We start from the raw sequence: 15,001 nt of genomic DNA, 5'->3' as shown, positions 1-15,001 counted from the left end.
GAGGGGTGATCAGTCCCTCCTTCCCCTCCAAGAGTCGGCCTGGTTTTCAGGCTCCTGGTCCCCGGGGCACTTACCAGATTGGCACCTTCCCAAATTCCACCAGTTTGCACCCCACCAGCCTGGGTCAAAGAGCAGTCCAGGGTCTGAGCCTGTGGAGCCCAGGATGTTCAGGACCCGAAATCACCAGAGCACACGAGTCCTTATCACTGGCGGGCCTCAACAGCTGCCCTAAGGCTGCCTTCAATGGAGGCAACAACCAGCTCGTGTGAGTTGCTTCCTGGTCAGGGAACCAAAATGTTACGGAAGAGACAACTCAGACAACCTGGGAGTTTACGAAGTGGAGTTTATTCACGCATGTGGACACAGAAGAGATAAAATTCCAAATTCTGGGCACCCAGCTTAGGCTGGGGGCTTTCTTATATGCTTGTTACACAGGCAGAAGGAGGAGGAGAAGGAGTACAGCTGCTAAAAATGGGGGTTAGTGTACGACCTTGAGATAACTGTTTATCTGGGAATGGCTGCTGTCTGGGAACGGCCGCTGGTCACCTCCTACCTAAGAATAGGTACTGCTCAGTTATGTCCTGTCACACTCCCTTCTTCCCCCTACCTCTCTAAAAAATAAATAAATAAAATCTTTGAACGGATCTTTTTCTCTCATTTTTCTTTTGGTTTGTTTAGAATTAGGCAATACTGGCTGTGTTTATATCTCTGTTTCCTTTAGGAAGGCCTTATAAAGTATTAATATGTCTTTTAAAATTTCTATTAGGAAAGGGTGATTAATCACCCTGCTCCCATCACCCAGAGTGAGAACTGCTGACTTGAGCTTGCTCACCTCGTTCACCGGGGTGCACTGCTCACATTAGAACCACTGATGTGCTCACATGATGTTGGTGTCAACCCGTCTCTGGTAGTTGGGCACTTGGTCTACTAGTAAGTCAATAGTTGTAACTGGCAATTTTTTTTTAAAGGAGAGTCACTCCTCTTTTTTGCCATATCACATCTCTCCATAGATTTGCCAAATTTCATTTTGTTCCCAAAACTCTGGCCTCTAACTGCACCAGCAGAGGCAACATGCTGCAGTTAAGAGAACACACACTCTGTGTTCTGGCAGATGTGGTCAAATTTTGTTATCCCTGCTCCACTCTGTGATATCAGACAAGCAAGAAAAGCTGTCTGATCCGCTTAAACTGACCTGTTTCTCAGGGCTCTGTAACTGAGGGGGTCTCACTGCTGAAGAAAACCCAGAGTGGCACTTGTTGCTAAGCAGACGCTGAGCTAAGATTGGTTTCCCTATTATTTGCTGAAGCTGAAGCTTACTTTTCCTGAAAATTTTAGAATTATACTTGACATTCAATATTCTATTAGTTTTAGGTGTACAGTGTAGTGGTGAGAGACTGATAACACTTACAAACTGATTCACCCAGCCAATCTAAGACCAAACCTGTCAGCAAACACAGTTTGTACAATACTATTGCCTGTACCTGCTGTGCTGTGCTGTATCCCCATGACTATTTTACTATCCAAATAGTTTCTCTTTTTAATGCCTCGCTTCTATGAGTGTCAATTTCTCTGTCCTCAGTGGCAACTGCATAACACTCACATGTCCTTCCTGGGAGAGCAGAGCACTCCCTGGTGCACCTCAAGTGAACTCAGGTGTGTCCCCCACCACCCCTACACACATTGGCTATCCCACCCCTAGATGTCCTTTGCTCTGCCCACCTCCCCAACCCCAAGAAACACACCTAATGCCAATGACAGGCTCTAGCTGATGCTGCTCCTGTAACCAGAACTGATTTTTTTCTTCTGCAGGTTTCAACTCCTACATGTTTGCCAGGGTGAAACTCATTCATTATATTTGGTTTTCCACATGACAGGGACACAAATCAAAATAACACTCAGTCTATGCCCCCTAGGAAAGTTAGGATCTACTCAGGAGAAACAGACACACTGTAAATAAATAACTTGGAGAACTGTGGGTTTTAGGGACTCAGACTAGAACACAGCTAACTTTGAGTCTCCCCATCCCCCTCACATATTGTGTGTGGTCCTTTGTCCAATTAGTCCTTCATCCAAAAATGGAAGTATTAATAGTATAAATTGATAGGGATGTTGGAAAGTTTAAATAAGAAAAGTTTATAAAGGCTTAGCACAGTGTCTGGAATACATGAAAAAAAATACAAGTACTCAAAAAATGAGCATGGAATGTGAATATTAAAATAAGTTTACTTTTCTGTGTCTCAGTCATTCTTTTAATAAAAAGCATGCCATTCAAATTTTGGGGAAGGAACTCATCCCTGAGTACTCAGATATTAGCTGCTCCTCCTTCACACATGGTGGGGGAGGCCTAGAGGTTTTGCCACCTGCAGCTGACCTGCCTGGAATCAGGATTGAGACTCAGCTACCTGCCCACCCTCATCTCTGCTCCTGTTTTCTCCCTCAACCTGGACACATCCTTGGCCAGTGTGAACCACACAAGGCTGCTGAGAAAACCATGGCTTTACTGAGTGGTGGCTTTGTTCTCTCTCAGAACTGAAAATGAAGGTGGGGAGCAGGTTCTCATAAAAACCTTATTATTTTTTTTACCTGACTTCTTATTAAAAAACTCATAACATGAGAAAAGAAACAACAATCTCACATTAAATATTAGTTTCACTCAATATTTTTAAAGCACAAGAACCACCTTTTTTTTTAAAGATTTTATTTATTTATTTTTAGGGAGGAAAGGGAAGGAGAGAGAGAGAGAGATCGAGAGAGAGAGAGAGAGACATCAATGTGCAGTTGCTGGGAGTTATGGCCTGCAACCCAAGAATGTACCCTGGCTGGGAACTGAACCTGGGACACTTTGGTTCCCAGCCCGCGTTCAATGCACTGAGCTACACCAGCCAGGGCTCAAGAACCACCTTTATACACAGGATCCAATGGTCAGGGGAAGATTAATCAAGTGGTGCTAATTGGAGCATGTCAGCTGTGACGGAGCTCCAAAAACTCCCATCTGCAGATAGATTTCCATTTTGAGTTTCAATGAACAATGTTTCATAGCCAACAGGAATCAGAAGAGGTGCCAAGGGTGACCTGTGAAGCAGTTTCCCACACACTCTACCACTTGCAGCTGCATACATCTTGGCTGCCTGACAGCCAAGAGGGCATCTGGTGTCTGTGCATCTCATAGTCCCCGAGGAACCAGTACACATCTACCACATAGCAGGCTTTAAAGGGGCAGGCAGCATATGTCACAGGGACAGCCATCTCATTATGTGTAGAATAATGGCTTGTATCTGTGGCCGCTGAGGGAAGACATTTGCTCTGGCAGGAATGGGGGTAGCCGATTCTTTTGTATGTGTCAATGTCATCACTGATGTCATTGTCTGAAAGCATCAACATTGGCAGTCACCCACTTCCACCTTTCAGACCACCCATATCATCTAAGGCATTTAGAAAACCCGACATATTGCTCCTCTGTAGTGGGAAGCCTCTGGTGTGCAGCATTACAAATAACACTAACTGCAGGTCTCTAAGTATTTTATGACTAAGTTTCTCATGGAATTCACTTGGAAATGAACCCAGGCACTTGCCCTGGTAGGGAGGACCAGCCTCAGGGGCTCAGAATCTGCACAGTCACTTAGAAGAACCTGCTGTGGGTTTAATGCTCTGCTTTCACAATCCTGAAATTCTTTTGACATTTGAAGGAAGATCCTTGCATAATCATTTGATAATACTTTTCCTGGTTCTGCCCCTAGGAGTGACCCTAGGTTAAAAATAATGGTTTGACCTATTGGGACATGCCATTTGTAATGATACCAGCATAGGGTGGACCCAATGCAAGGCAACTTGGAAGAGGTATAAAAAGATATGGAGAACTTTGGCTTTTTTCTAGTTTTTTTTTTAATTATTACTTTTGTCTAATGAACAGAATGACATTTCTCACACATGTGTTGCTCACAAAAGGGAATTCTTCATTTCTGATATACTTCAGAGATTAAAATTTAAGGAATTCATAAAGTTATTTTGCTCAAATATGAATAGCATTAAACCTGTATAATAAGATCTATGCTAAATTTTTGTCTTTATAAAAATATTGAAGAGACAAAATTGAAGAACAACGTATGTGTGTGTGTGTGTGTGTGTGTGTGTGTGTGTGCTGATGAATGTGAAAGAAAGCCACTGAGTCTTCATCTTCTAAGAGGAAAAACTTGATTGAGTTTGGTAATGTGTAAAAGTGAAAAACCAGTAAGAAACCTCAAAACGTGTTGTTCAGAGATAACTTTGGTTACATCTAGGGGGCCTGCCATTGTTTGGAGCAGATATCCTTAGCGTGGGTGAAAGAAGTCAGAACCCTCCTGTGATCACTCTGAAACAGCACACACAGAGACCCAGGGAGTTCTATGGCCAAGTGTAGTGTTGTCACAAATACTAAAAAGAATTAGCAACTGAAGGGAACCAGGGACTGGCTTTGCTTGCAGAATGAATATAAGACACAGAATAATAATGTTATGTTCCCTCCATAATTGGAGTTAAAATATTTTGAGGTTGTCAGTGATCACATCAAAAAATGTGTTCTCTGAGCATAAGAAATGGATTAGGATTTATCCAAGAAACCCCAAATTCTTGGTTCTTTGTTCAAATGGCCAAAGGTGGTCACTGACAAGATTTCTCTGGGGTTTTTGTTTGTTTGTTGCTAATATCAGGAGCACAGAATTTGAAAATTACACTCCTTAAGTCATGAACCAGAGTCATCACTACTTCATAAATGGTCTGTTTTTTAAAGAAAAAAATGACTTACTTAACTTAATATTTTACACACACACACACACACACACACACACACACATATATATATATATATATATATATAAGCAGAGTGAAAATGGGGCTTCCAGGATAGCCTGCAAAAGCAGACTAGAGATTTGCCTCACTAACAAACTTGTTGCTACTTCCTGGGATATGCACGCTGCATTGCTCTCTATCCACAGAAGCCTCTGCCACCTTCTTTGCCCTGAGTGTAGCAAGAGCGATAAGGCACATCTAACAAACACACTTTACTGTACCAGAATCTTTACACTGAAATTTTTCAAAGACTAGAAATTGGATGTAGACTCTTTGAAATTCTAAAAACAGAATCAGGCTCCCTGTACCTCTAGGAGCTGAACTCCATGTCTCAGATGTTTTGTTCCTTTCTGAAGAAATATTTTTTTCCTGCATTTGGCCTTAGGCCCTGAAATACTGATAATAATTTTACATACAATTTTTTTTTTGCATTTGAATTTTCGTCTTTTTTTAAAGATTTTATTTATTTATTTTTTAGAGATGGAAGGGTTGGAGAAAGAGAGAGAGAGAAACATCAGTGTGCGGTTGCTGGGGTCATGGCCTGCAACCCAGGCATGTACCCTGACTGGGAATCGAACCTGTGACACTTTGGTTTGCAGCCCACGCTCAATCCACTGAGCTATGCCAGCCAGGGGCACAAAACTTTTTCTCAAATGCTATTTCATTACCACCACACATGAATGGTCCACAAAGGCCAGAATTTCGGCCAGAAATAACCAAGGGCAGAGTACATGGTTCTGCTGCCACAGATAGCTCCTGCCTGTTTCCCTCACTTTTCCAGCTCATTTTTGGACTCTGCACTCTCACTTATTGACTAACTGGCTCATATCAGTCACACTCATCTTGAATGTCCAGACACACTTCTTGGTCCAGGGTCCTGAGTAGTCAGCTATTTAACAACCTGCTCCTGGTCCCCATGTGTTATTTGGTTCAGATTTAAGTCTGCAGGATGACCTGGGAAATGGTGCTTCATAGAAACACATCTTCATTAGATGAGGGAGCTGTCTGCAGCCTGAAGGATTAATGCCTTGTCCACCGGGTCAGTCTGTTGGTCAGTGAAGAATCAGAAGAAGTTCAGAGTGGTCTCTGACTTCCAGTCCACTGTATTTCCATGATCAAACCCAAATAGTCAACAGACAACTGAGAATGTTTGTATTATTTTTTGGATAGAAAGCAGGAGGATAAAGCTCTACGCACTGGAATCTCCATATATTTGTCATGTGACACACAGACATGCCTCATTTCTTTAAGAAACTAGTTGGCTGAGAGGTGAAGTAAAAGATAGGAAATAATTAAGATCAGATCAGAATTAAATGACATAGTGTCTAAGAGAACAATTCAAAGAATCAATAAATGCAGGAGCTGTTTCTTTCCAAAGATTAAAAAATTGACAAGCCTTTAAGCAAACTCATGAAGAAAAAAAGAGAGAGGACCTAAATCAACACAATCAGAAATGACAGAGGAGAGGTGACACCTGATATCAGAGAAATGCAATGGATTGTAAGAAATTACTATGAAGAACTATATGCCAAGAAATTTGAAACCCTGGGTGAAATGAACACATTTTTAGAAACATAAAATCTTCCACAACTGAATCAAGAAGAAGAATGCCTGAACAGGCCAGTAAAAGTAAGTGAAATTGAAGCAGTAAGGAAAAAATTTATGGCACACAAAAGCCCTAGATAGGGCAGTTTCATAGGAGAATTTTACAAAAAAAAAAAAAATTAAGGAAGAGTGAATCCCTATTCATCTCAAACTATTTGAAAAATTCCAAATGAGGGAGAACTCCCAGTCTTTTGATCAGGCCAGCATCACTTATTGGCTCACTGGCTCATGTGCCAACCAAATATAGATGCAGCAAAGAAAGAAAACCACTGGCCAGGGTTGCTTATGAAAATAGATGCTAAAATCCTAAACAAAATATTGGCAAGACACAGCCATAAATACAATTAAAAGATCACACACCACAATCATTTGGGATTCATCCCAGGGATGCAAGGATGGTACCATATTTGCAAATCAATAAATGTAATATACCACATAAAGAAAAGGAAACATAAAAATCACATGATCATATTGATAGAGGTTGAAAAACTCAGCCTCAATTGTTAGAGTGTATCACCCATTTATGATAAAAAAAAAACCTCAGCAAAGTTGTTGTAGAGGTAACACACCACAACAAAACACATACGAGAAACTTACAGCCAACTTCACACTCAATGGGCAAAAACTGAAATTTTTCCCCCTGAGATTAGGAATAAGACAAGACTGTGGGCTTTCAACACTTCTATTCAACATACTACAGGAAGTGCTAGCCATGACAATCAGAACACAGCTCATACATAGCATTTCTTATTGATTAAGACAATACAGCAATTCCATAAAGTTACCATGAATGCAGGGGCCCTTATAAACCCATTGTTGTTTTTGTGACCTCAGGAACTCTGTGGAGAATCCACTGTGTACACAATCTTGGAACTAATTTAAGTTAAACATAAAAGTACTTGAATGATACTGGAACAGAACAAAAGAACTTATTCAGCAATAAGTACCAATAGCATAAAGATTAACTGAGACTTGAGTTGGAGTCACAGGACTAGTTCTTCCTGAACACGTGTGGATAATATCATGGTTATAGGGAACTCAAGAGTTGGAAAATTTTAGTTTAAGGTATAAAGTTACAAGCCTAGGAAGTAATATATATGTTAAAGATATTTTTTTCAGAAACTAGAGATAGATAAGGCCCATCCTGGCTCCTGGGAAAACAGCCCACCTCCTGGGGCACTGCTAAAGATTGCCAGATGGGGACAAGTGGAGACATCCAGGCCTTTATGTTCTAGGGAGAGACAGACAACCACCCATCCCTGGGAACAGCCAGCTGCCCAGAACAGGAATGTTGCAGTTCCTTTCACCTAATTCTCCCTGAATCTCAAAGCCCTCACTGAAACTTGTTTATTCCCTGGTATAAAAAGTCTGGTCTGGAAAGAGAAGACAAGATGGTCTGTTAGGGTATGAATCCACCATCTTCTCAGATTTCCGGCCATCTGAATAAAGCTTCCATAAATATTCAATCACTGTCATTGTTTATTGGGTTTGGTAGTGACAGGCAGACTGAATGCCCATGTCTTTTCTGGTTTGATATTTTGGTTACTCTCTTCTGGGACAGACTTTGGGACTCTCCAGTAAGTCTGGGGTATTTGTTGGCAGTCCTAGATGCTGCCTGGACTGGGAGGCCCTGGGAGTTTGGATTTGGAGAATCCCAAGCAGCTGCCAAGTGATTTTATTCGGGGATTATCCCCATCACTTCTGGCACTTCTCATCATTTATAATGTTTGTTTGAATAACTGTGCTTTCTGGCTCAGGTTAAAATCCCATTTCATGAACTTAGGTCATCTGGTAAAGGTACCTTTCAGGGTTACAAAGCTTGGTCTGAAAAGATGGTGTCCAATTTGGTTTGGGTACCCTCTATCTGAAGGACCTCCACCTGAAAAAGGACATCATTTGATTTGGCTTTGGTACCCTCTGTTTGGCGCTCCATCTGGTATAATGTAGGAAAAAGCCTCCATTCTGGGAAACAGCACTTTGGGGCCAGTTCTGGCTAAATCATTGACTTACGAGCATATATCTAGAGCATATCTGGTTTCATTGTAATACTGTCCTGCTTGTGTCCTGTGTAATTTAGATTCAGGAGAGTGCTGCTCACTAAATGGGTCTTTAAATTACTGTGTTATAAGGTAAATAGAGTTGTTTTGTCAAAAATCAGGCAAGTGAGACAAAATGCCTTACCTAGAAAGTTTCTTTTTTTTTTGAGTTTACATAATAAAGAGGCAGAATTAAAAGGAAATAAGTTAATGGTTCAGAGAAAAGTAATTTTCATGTGAAAGATAGAAGTTTATATCTGGGAGAGGGACGAGGAAGATGTAGATATTCTGACCTGTACAAGCTGCTCAGAGTTCCCACAGGCCCAGGGGATCTATTCAGATGAGGGAAAGAGGGAAAGTATGCCTGAACTGGCATTGCCATCTCAAATCAGTCAAGGAAATAAATTTGTTGGGGGAAAAGTCCCTACCAGGGCAGGGCAATACCCTTTTTGGTGAATTCCAGTAGAAGCAGGGCCAGAGGGCCCTACTCTTGGATATTATTGGACCCATACTCTGTTTTCTACATCAGATCTGCTAAACTGGGAAAGTTCAAACTCTTCTTATGGACCTGATCCTGCTAAAATGACTGATTTGTTTGTGTCAGTTTTTGCCACCCATAATTCCAATTGGGTAGACATACAAGCCTTATTGAATTCTCTGCTTATGGGGAATGAGCAGAGGCTGATGTTCAATAAGACAAATAAATGAAGAGGTTCAGAGGCTGCACCAAGAAAATCCACATGTGGCTCTGGGCCTTCCCTGGACAATACCTCTGACTGAGCTCAGTTGGTACCCTAATGGGAATGGCCTTTCTCTCTTAGAGCATTATAAGAGATGCTTCCTTGAGGGAATGGGTTAGGTGTCCCTAACAGAAAAGTGTGAGTATGGTGCGGGTGGTGAACAAAAGTCCACAGAGGACCCGTCCCAACACCAGGAAACAGTTAAGAAGATCACTGGGGATGGCAAGGAACTGCTGTATTTGGATTCCAGACTTTGGGCTCATTGCTAAACCATTGTATGAGGCCCTGAAAGGACCAGAATATAGCCCTTTAGAGTGGACAAAGGAGTGCACTCAAACTTTTGAGTCCCTGGAGGCTCATCTGGCTTCTGCACTGACCTTGGGGCCTTCAAACCTACTGAAGCCCTTTCAAATAATATGTGTGTGAGAGACAGGGTGTTGCCCTAGGATTCCTCACCCAAATGCTTAGTGACTTTTACAGCTCATCACATAATTGTCAAGGAAATTAGATCACACTGTTCAGGGGTGGCCAGCCTGCTTGAGAGTGGCTGCCACATGAAAGCTCTTTCAGGAAGCCGAAAAAAGTTTTCTTTGGGACAACCTATACCAGTTATGTGTCCCAGGCAGTGTTAAGCTTGCTGAGACAACAGGGAAATATGTGGCTCACTGCTGGAAGAATGGGCAGGTATCAAGCCCTTTCTTCTCAATAATGCCAATGTCTCCCTCAAAACTGTAAGTTAAACCCTGCCTCTTTTCTCCCTGAGTCTGACTCAGCTGCACTAATAGAAGACTGAGATAACTAATGAAGTGTAGTCTAGCAGAATTCATTTACAGGACCATCCTTTAGAAGAAGCAGACTAGACTCTCTTTACAGATGGAAGTAGTTATATAGACAAAGGAAGCAGAAAGGCTGGGTATGCAGTTGTGACTCTTGAAGGAGTAGTGGAGGCCAAGGTCTTGTCTTCAGGAACCTCTGCTCAGAAACCTGAACTGATGGCCCTGATGAGGGCACTGGAATTATTGCAGGAAAAGAGAGTGAATTTGTATACCGACTTAAGGTATGTTTTGTTGATTTTGCATGCACATGATTCAATTTGGAAAGATACAGGACTATTTACCTCCAGTAAAAAGGAGATCAAGCATGCAGCAGAAATTTTAAAATTATTAGAGGCTTTCAGCTGCCTTTACAGGTGGCTGTTATGCACTTCCCAGTGCATCAGAAAGAGGACACTAAAGTGACTAGAGGAAGCAATCTGCCTGAATGGGCAGCAAAAGCAACAGCTAGAGAAATGTTTATAATGCCCTTGGTACCTGTTCTGGACTTCTCACAATTTGACCCTAAATATTCGACTGCAGACTTAGAGAAAGCTAAGGGCTTAGGTTTTGATGAAGAAGGTCCTGATAGCAGATAAAAGGAATAAGAAAGGAGCTATACTGTTTTCCTGAACATTTAGTATAGCCAGTCATGAAGCATTTGCATGAGGCCGCACAGTGGAAGAGTCTCATTAACCACCTATGTCAAACTGTGGCTCACAGGTCCTGGAATTTATAGAGCTGTAAGAAAAGTAATTGCCAGATCTGTTGTATACTGAAAGAACAACCCCAAGACAGAACCCCATTAAAAGAGAAAAAGAAAGCAATACCAAGGACAGTGTCCACTTCAGTACTGGCAAATAGACTTTACTCAGATGCCAAGGGTCTGAGAGTGGAAGTATTTGATAACCTTCATTGACACCTTTTTCAGGGTGATAGAAGCTTATCTACTAGAATGGAGAGATCCTTTGAGGAAGTACAAGTTTTACTGAAGGAAATAATCCCTTACATTGGCCTTCCTGGCAGCATGCAGAGTGATAAGGGACATACTTTTGTTTCAGAAATTACACAGAAGGTTAGTACATTTTAGGAATCAAGTGGAGACTCCACAGGGTATGGAGACCTCAGCCTTCTGGGAAGGCGGAAAAGATGAATCACACCTTGAAGAAAAATATAGCCAAGTTGTGACAAGAAACTCATCTCCATTGGGGTAAATCTTAGCCTTTTGCCCTGCTCAGGATGAGGGTGAATCCTTGAAGTGGGATGCAGTTGAGTCCCTATGAAATTGTGTACCAGTGGCCATTTCAGGTCACAATTGGGGTTGGACACATGTATATAGATAAAAAAAATGAAGGTAAAGAAAATATAAAACATTTAAGTCAGACCTTAGCTATGATGAACAACCTTGATTATATTGGAGACTTTTCACCCACAGGCTTGCTGCATTTCTTTGAGCCTTCAGACTAGGTGCTACTCAAGATTTGGGTGATAGCCTCTCCAGAAAGCACACTAGCAAGAAAGTGGACTGGACCATGGGACATACTCCTCACCACCCCCAGTATGGTGAAGCTGATGGAAACAAAACCTTGGACTCATGGCACCAGAATAAAGAAAGCATTGGAGGAAGATCTTAAAGTTGTCTTTAAAAACCAGTGACTTATGTTCCCTTCATTATCTCTTGTTTACCCCCCTGTTACGGACAACTTATTCCTTTTAAATCAGTTGAAAGTATTTGGATATATTTAGCAAAAATTGTTCTGAATATTTCTGACTTTTGCTTTGAAGGAGGAACTTATGTTGAACAAACTTTTACTTCATGTCTTATAGGTGTTTATACTCCCTTGGAAAACCTTAGAAATTATACTGTATTTGAGCATATCAAAAAGAAAATGACTTACTTTTGTTACAGAACACAACAAGGGGGGCCTGGGAAGATATACTATTATTGAAAGAAGGCCCCAGGTCCGTTATGTCCGGCACCCTAGGAAAGACATCTCTCAATGCCAGAGATTCGTGAAAAGGAAAGGAAATGTTTATTTAATGCTATACTAATTTAAAGTAGTGACCTAATGTCTTTATCAAAAAATCCTAAAGTCCTTAAAAACACCCACAAACACACAGTCTTTCCTTCCTTCCCCCTTTGCCCAGTCCAGAGTACCGTATCTCAGGAAAGGAAATAGAAGTCCATGGCTCAGGCAGTCCTCTGGTTCTTCTCAGTTAGTAATCCCTCTCGACTGGGAGACCTCCCTGGATTCCTGGCACCCTCGGCTGAGTCGCCAGGATCTCTGCTAAAACCAGGTGGTGGTTCCCCCTTCTAAAGCTGTGGGGGTCCCCACTCTGGCACAGGCACGTAGTCCTCTCTCTCTCAGGGCCACGGGAGTCCCCACTCTGCCAAAACTGCATGGTTCTCTCCTCCAGGGCTGCGGGAGTCTCCACTCCGTCAAGGCCGCGTGGTTCCCCCCCAATGACTGCCGTGTCTGGGTTTAAATCCCCCACGCCATTCTTCTTCTGCAGCACCATTTCCGACTCCTCCTACACTTGGACACACTTGCCCTCAATCTGCTGTCTTCTCCAGCTTTTCTGGTCACCATCGTGGGTCTGGGCAGGTGTCACCCCATGTCATGGAGCCAATCTTCTCCCAGCTCCCACGCAGGCACTGTAACTCAGGGGACCTGCCTCCCAGGTCCCATCTTGGGGGGGAGGTCCCTTTCCATCCCCCTGGCCTTGAGCTTGTCCATAGCTATTTAGCATATCTAAGTGACCAGCCAAAGGCTATAGGTATGCTAAATGACCATGCCATGGATTAGCTGCAAAGCTGCCCTGCATGTTCTTGCTCTGTGTGCCCCTTCCCCCAACTCACACCTGTGGGGGAAGGGGTGAAGACACCTTAAAATCTCCTGGACACCTTGAGTTCTGGACCCCATTTCAAATGCCTATTTGGGGTCCCCCCTCTTGGCTGCACCCTGTAACACTTTCATAGTTACAACTGGAGACCAGTGGTAACTATAAAGGACAGGGAAATGTTTCCCTTAAAGATCACTAATGTACCTCAGCTAGAAAGTGTGCAACTTTTGTCAACTGTACTAAAACTGTCTTGTGCTCTCAGCAGGTGTGAACATGAATTGCACCACCACCAGTGATGTATCTTATGCTTAAGCTCATGTTTAATTACCTACCGGATGATTTCTGATATGTGGAATGACTGTCTATTCCCTGTAGTAGACTGTTCTGGGTGGCATGGGCCCAGCTCCCACTCAGAGATGCATAAGACACACACCCACAGATAGGTTCTACTGTGGGGAATCAGGCCTGCAATGTACCTAGGCCGCTATGAGTCTTGCTTTTTCTAAAAGTCCCTCACCCTGAATTGAGGACATTTACTGCAAAACAGCTTCCTAAAATCCATGCTTAACTTTCCAGGGATGAGTGTATCCAGTCCAACTATGTTTGCCTTTTCATTTGCAAATACCCCTCTTTTGTGATGTGATTAGGAGCATTGCCTCCTTCGATTTCTGTAAAAGGTAACCACCTAAAGGGAGTCTGTGCATAGTTAATGAGGATGTTCTTATAATGTGCCCAGTAAGACTATAAAAGCTCACTGGAGGCAGGGCTGAGGCTTTTGCTCCCCTTGAGAGAAAAACCATGCTGTCCCTTTTCCTCCACCAGGCTCGGTAGTCCTTGTGAATGTTTCATTTCATCCATAATGTTCCCAATTCCCATGTTCTAGAAAATAGTTCTGGGGGTCCATGCCATATTAGAAGATTGACAGTGTTTATGCCTCAGAAACCCCACTTGACCTGGGTTTGACAAGATCTCTCCCTTACACGAAATTGTATCAGTGACTTACACATTTTTAGCCCTGCTGAATATATGTTTTTAACTATATTTGTAATACCAGCCATGGTAACCTATTTGAATGTAGAAATAAGCAAATTTGCCTGCACTGTGGTGAAAGCTTTAAATGTCACCTCCCAAGCCATTAGAGCCATTAGTCAAGAACAAGGACAAGTCAGAGAAGCAGTACTGGAAAATCATACAGCTATAGTCTACCTTCTTTTAAGGCATAATCATGGATGTGGAGAATTTAGAGAACTCTGCTGTTTTACCTTAACTAATAGTTCACGGCTCATACAGCATAAAGTAAAGTGAATAAATGATGTAGTGTTCAATATAAAACAGAGAGAGGGATTCTTTTGTACTGATTTGTCTGAACTAACCCCATTACTGCCTAGTAAACCTGGTCTTCAGGAGGCATTTCTTAATGTTTTTTATTCTTGTCATTTTCTTCAGTATCATAGCTTGTTGTTACATACAATGTGCCTCCTTATGTAGGTCTGCAATCAGATGTTTCTCTAAACCCCACACTGGACAGCTCAATGCCAAGTTGCATGCCCAACAACAAAATGAATACTTCCATATGAAGCTGATCTCATAGAAATGAGATAGTTTAATACTAACAGTTGGGAATGATAGGAAACTCAAGAGTTGGAAAATTTTAGTTTAAGGTAAAAAGTTATAAGCCAAGCAAGTAATGTATATGTTAAGGATTTTGTTTCAATCCCTGTCATTGCTTATTGGGTTTGGTAGTGACAGGCAGCCTTGAATGCCAGTGTCTTTTCTGGTTTCAGTTTCACTAGGTAAATAATGCATTGCACTTCTAATATATGGCCTATTCATAATATTCTCATTCTGCCTATCACCATAATTTTCTGGATTGTTGTAACATAGAATATGTGAAATTAAAACATTTAAATATTTTTTTAGAATATTTTAACCCCCATTAGCTAAAAAGCCCTTTAAACTGAAATTTACTCCTCTTGATAATCACATAGCTTTTCTCCTCATGTAACCAGAAAAGACACCTGCGTTCGGACTGCCAATCACTACCAAATCCAATAAGCAATGATAGTGATTGAATCTTTTATGGGTGCTTTATTCAGATGGCCAGCGATTGAAGAAGATGGCAGGTTCATACCCTAACAAA

At 41.9% G+C, this 15,001-nt stretch overlaps 1 long non-coding RNA gene across 1 annotated transcript; it reads left to right on the top strand.

Annotated features, from left to right (window-relative positions):
- The first annotated feature begins 7,874 nt into the window (after positions 1–7,874).
- LOC118497529 lies at positions 7,875–14,644 on the top strand. The gene is made up of 3 exons (XR_004900048.1): positions 7,875–7,947; positions 9,530–9,531; positions 14,628–14,644. It is a non-coding gene; the product is annotated as an uncharacterized LOC118497529 (long non-coding RNA).
- The last annotated feature ends 357 nt before the right edge of the window (positions 14,645–15,001 follow it).

The sequence above is a fragment of the Phyllostomus discolor genome, chromosome 12, assembly GCF_004126475.2.
Source record: "Phyllostomus discolor isolate MPI-MPIP mPhyDis1 chromosome 12, mPhyDis1.pri.v3, whole genome shotgun sequence".
In the NCBI taxonomy this organism is placed as follows: Eukaryota; Metazoa; Chordata; class Mammalia; order Chiroptera; family Phyllostomidae; genus Phyllostomus; species Phyllostomus discolor.
The sequence above is the reverse complement of the archived record's forward strand: the minus strand, read 5'-3'. Positions and strand labels throughout refer to the sequence as shown.